The 5,155-nt window shown below is 48.2% G+C and overlaps 1 pseudogene; it reads left to right on the forward strand.

The window, feature by feature from the left end:
* Window positions 1-958: 958 nt before the first annotated feature.
* Window positions 959-4,933, forward strand: LOC120875351 (annotated as a pseudogene).
* The last annotated feature ends 222 nt before the right edge of the window (window positions 4,934-5,155 follow it).

The raw sequence follows: 5,155 nt of genomic DNA on the forward strand, positions 1-5,155 counted from the left end.
TAAATCAGTAAGATAACTAAAACATCTTAGGAAGTTTCAGTTCAGTTCAGTTCAGTCGCTCAGTCGTGTCCAGCTCTTTGCGCCCCTATGAATTGCAGCACGCCAGGCCTCCCTGTCCATCACCAAGGTGATATTTAACTGGGTTGTCTATTATTAAGTTGTATAACTTCTTTCTACATTCCAGCTACTAGAGACAAAAAATGTAATCTTTGTCATAGCTTTAACAAGTTTCCAGAAAAGCTTGCTGACCTTCTGCCCTAGAGAAGGGAGATCACATGGATCCCAGGACCCCTTGTCATATCCTGTGACCCCAGTGTCTGAGGCTCACAGAAGACTCACTGATCACCACAGAGAAGGGTGGTCAATCCAAATGCCCACAGGAGCCAGGAGGGAAGGAAATAAGTAAAAGAGATGGAGAGGATTAGTGTCCCTGGAGAGGACCAGCTGTGCCTGTCGGGGGTGGTGGAAAAGCAAGATGCTGTGTGATGATACGGTCTCAAGTTTATAAAATCGAAAATATCTATAGGTGTGCCCTACACACATGTACATATGTGAAATGTGCTGAAGGCTGTCCATGAGGTTGAGGACACGGATGCTCCCTGGATGGAGGGGTGGACGCTCCTGTGAGCAGGCAGGAAGCCTGGCCACACCCAAGAGGGGACAGGGGCACATGGGAGATGATCATAATCCTACTTTGTCAATTATACATGAGGAGAAGAAAAGTATAGAAAACCAAACAAAGGTGAGAATCAAAAAGAATATGGAGTAAAGGGCATAGCAGCTGATCTTATGAGCTAGAAGAGCTAAAAGAGCTAGAAATCTGGATTTTCATGTGAGATGCAAACACTGTGCATCTACCAAACACTTGAGGAAGAAATACAGCTGATTCTACACATCTCTTCCTGAAATCACTGCGAAGGAAAACCAAACACACAGGCAGATCACATCCAGGACGTACATGTTTGCAGCCCCTGATCTGGAGCAAATCAAGCTTGCATGTGCTTATGTCCAAAGTGGAGCCAGGGACTTCTGGGTTCTCTTTCAGGGGGAGGGGAACAGGTAGGTTGTATGGATCCAGGGTGCCAGGTGCCAGGCCCTCTGAGGAGCCCTTCACATAGTTTCATTCATTTAATTGATAAATAGGGGCTTCCCTGGTGGCTTAGAGGGTAAAGCGTCAGCCTGCAATGCGGGACACCCGGGTTCCATCCCTCGATTGGGAAGATCCCCTGGAGAAGGAAATGGCACCCCACTCCAGTACTCTTGCCTGGAAAATCCCATGGACGGAGGAGCCTGGTGGGCTACAGTCCACGGGATCACAAAGCGTCGGACACGACTTTGTATAGTTTGTTTGTATAGCAGGTATTCAGCCCATTGCACACATGTGAAAACGGAGGCTCTGTAAAGTAACTTGCCAGTTTCCTCCACACCCCCGCAGACTCCTTGTCACTCTGAGTGTCCATCTCCCCTCCTCCTTCTCTGTCCTTCTGGCACCTCCTCCTTCCTTCCTCTGTCCAGGCCATGACCTTCCTGGCTCACTGTCTTCCAGTCCACACGCTTGACTGCTGGGCAGGCAGGGTTCAGCCACATCCAGGCTGGGCTCTGAAGGGGACACCATGCCACACTCACAAATTAGAGTGGAGGAGGGGCTGCTGGGAGACTCAGGCAAGCCTGCTGATTTACAGGTGGGGGAAACTGAAGCCAGAGAGGGCACATGCCTTATCCAGGGTCACACAGCAGGAACCCCCATGCCTCTCCTCCAAGCTCTCCCTCTGTGTGATTAAATGAATCTATGCTCCCCATCAGTATCAGACAGAGCATCCTTGTTCATTTCCAATCCCTTCTTCCCAGCTTCAAAGCTGCTAACCAGTCTCCCAGGCCAGGAAAATCCTCACTCAGATAGGAGTGCTCCTAGATCTTTCCATACTCCTCCTGGATGGCAGCTTTGGAGATTAGAAGCCAAACATTATGCTAATTTATTTATTTTTTATTTTTTAAATTATGAAAATATGATAACACATTTACAGGAGACTTTCAAAATACAGAACAAAGTTACATATGTATATGTAATATAGGTATGTATGTAATATCCACTACATAATACAACTACTTTTTAAGTAGATAAAGTACAATTTTTAGTTAGAGTTTTAATAGCAAACTCCCCAAAATTAATAGAATGAAAATGCAGAAAAGTATAGTAGACCTGAAAGGCACTATGAACCATTCAACATAATTAAGATTTATACAATTTTCACACAACAGCAAGATACAAATTTTATTCAAGTTCCCATAGACGATAAACCAGGAGACACTGGAACATATCCAGGGACATAAAACAAGTGCAAAAATTTCGTGTTCTAAATGTGTTCTGTGGTTCCTCCAGGACACTCCTCCCTGGAGTCATGCTGGATGGGGGTCTCTCTCTCTTCCCTAATGCGGAAGAGTCACATTAAGTTAAGGAAAAACTGGGTGGAGGGGATTCACAACAGTTGCTACTTCCCACGTCATTTTGTTCCCACGGCCTTGCTCTCACCCCGAGGCTCCTCCCTGCTCACCCCTGAGGCTGCCCTCCTCCAGGGGGGGCTGCATCCCCTCAGACGGCAGCTCCTTCTAGAGATGCTGCAGGGAGGACAGGCCGGGACACTGTGTCTTAGTTTGCTATGGGAGGAGGCCGTGGCCCTGAAGGCATGTCCTGGGTCCTGGAGCCCTGAAGTTTGGTCCTGGGCTCCCACCCGTGGGCCTTGCTGACACGTGGGCTGTAGAGTGAAGTGTTCACACACACAGCTTGGCGTTTTCATCTGGGTTCCCACTTCCTAGCCTAAGAACTTTAAGCTCCCTGTTGAGGCAGTCTAAGTGCAGGTTGGAAAAGAATTTCTGGACACAGCATTTCAGAAGGAAGTGAGTTTATTAAAAAGAAAGAACAGAGATAACAAATTGGGCACTGCAAGCACAGCAGGCTGACCTGACAGACCAGGGAGAGTCGACAGTTTTTGACAGTAGCCAATTTTTATAGCATCAAGACAAAGAAAATTCCTGCTGGAAAGTTGGTGTTAGGTGACTGGTTAACGCACTAAAGGGTGACTACCAGGGTGGGCTTTTTTGCCTCATTTGGGGCCAGAAAGGCTGCTGGTGATGATCTGGGGGTCTTTTGGCCGTGGTGACAAAGGGGCTCCAGTCATCTTCTGAGGTGACCTGGGTTCTTGGCTACACTTCTATGGCCTTGGTACAAGGTCTTGAACCTGTGGCCTTGGGGCAGGACTCAACATCTCCCAGCCTTAATTTTCTCATCTGTAAAATGGGTTAGCAGTACAATCCACAGTCTGTTTCTTGAAACTCTTGGGGTCAGATAAGGGCCAGAACTCAGAATTTTTCAGCTTCAGACTGGTGACATGGTGTATCTACTCCATATGACATAACAACAACCCCCTGGGGTCTGAAAGCACCTTGTAAACAAACATATTAGTATATCTTCAACTGAACTTTTGAACATTCACACTAAGTAAAATGTCTGTTCAGGTCAAATTTTGTTACCAAATAATTTTTTAAAATTTTGCTTTCAATTTTGAGAGACTTGAAGGGCTGGAATTGCAGATAACAACCGTCCTACCCTGTGTCTCTGTAGATAATGACACACAGTCAGGGCAATCCAAAATGTTCATAGTTTGAGGCCAGATTCAACCCAGCTATGAGTTCTGGGATAAGACAAGTCTCCTGACAAGGCCAAGGGTGATGGGTGGGGAGAACCATTCTGGAGCGGCTATGCTGTTACCCGAGCGTCTGAGTCACTGATTCTAACTCCACAGATCCTGAGCCTCAGCCATCACAGGGCCCTGAGCCTTTTCCAGGCATCTGACTTACTCCCCCTCCAGAGGTGGATCTTTCTTTGGTGGGTTTTCAGTGGCCACTGCTATAGTAGTGACTGTGACCTGCCTGACCGTCACAGCGCCGTGTCCACCAGCTGGACATCCCCAGGCCTGGACGGCTGGGTCCAGGCGTGCTGCCTCCCCAGCCTGCCACAGCTCTTCTCCACCTGCGTGGCCTTCTTGCTGGTGGTCAACAGGGGCATTGAGAACAGGGACAGAGGTAACTGGTCCATGTTCAGTTGGTGCTTCTGTTTCACTGTGACCCTCATCATCTCCATGTAGAGCTATGTAGGCTCCTTCCAGCTTTCCTTTCTTCTGGTACAACCTCCCTGTCACCTATGCCTGCTATGCCACCTGCGTCTGCCTCTCTGCCTCCATCATCTACTCCATTTAACTCATCCAGTTCCTGCCTGTAGTCCTTACTGGGACCAGGCCATCATCAACACTGCATTATCCAGCTTCGTGTATGTGTGTTATATGTCATGGATGTGGCCTTCACATAGAACAGCTACAAGCTGGATGATATCACCTGCTGTGTGCACACCATGCCAAGCCTGCTGAAGGTGCTGGGGACCTTCGTGGCCTGTGTCATCTTCATCTTCATTAGCAACACCTCCCTGTACCTGCACCAGCTGGCCCTGGACTGGTATGTGGCCATGTATACCATCTGCTTCATCCTGGGAGCTGTGGTCCTCCTGCTGAAGCTGGCTGAATGGGAATATCGGTTGCCCATCCTGTACCCTATTTTCCAGCTTGTTGTACTCACTCTGTTTCACATTCTCCTCTACTTTAGTGCTCTGATTCTCTGGCAGCTCTACCGGTTCAATGAGGAGTTCAGGGGCCAGCCCCAGCAGTCCAGGGTTGTGAACTGCAGCAACGAGCTCACCTACACCACTTGCACCTTGGACCGGGAACTGGCTGTGGCCATCCTGACATTCATCAACCTATTGGTTTATGTGGCTGAACTGGGGTACTGGGCCCACCAGGTTTCTGTAGGGTCTCAGGATGTCTCCAGTGCCCTAGACTCTGTTTGGTCCCATCCAGTGTCTCTACAGGGCTCTGTTGTCTCCTGATGTCGTCTTCATAGCTCCCTCTCTCCCTCTTCACATCCTTCCCCATTCATCTCACTCTCTTTTCTGTTTCCTTCCCTTTTTCTGCTCTGTCTTCTTCCTGTTTGTATGGTTGCCAGTATCCTGTTTTGCATCTTTCTCTTGCTGCTCTCATCTTTTCTACATTTTCTGCTTTTTGCTTTTTTTCTGATCATCTTTGGGTTTCTCATCTCCTGTGTCTTGATC

The sequence above is a fragment of the Oryx dammah genome, unplaced genomic scaffold, assembly GCF_014754425.2.
Source record: "Oryx dammah isolate SB20612 unplaced genomic scaffold, SCBI_Odam_1.1 HiC_scaffold_16, whole genome shotgun sequence".
Taxonomy (NCBI): Eukaryota; Metazoa; Chordata; class Mammalia; order Artiodactyla; family Bovidae; genus Oryx; species Oryx dammah.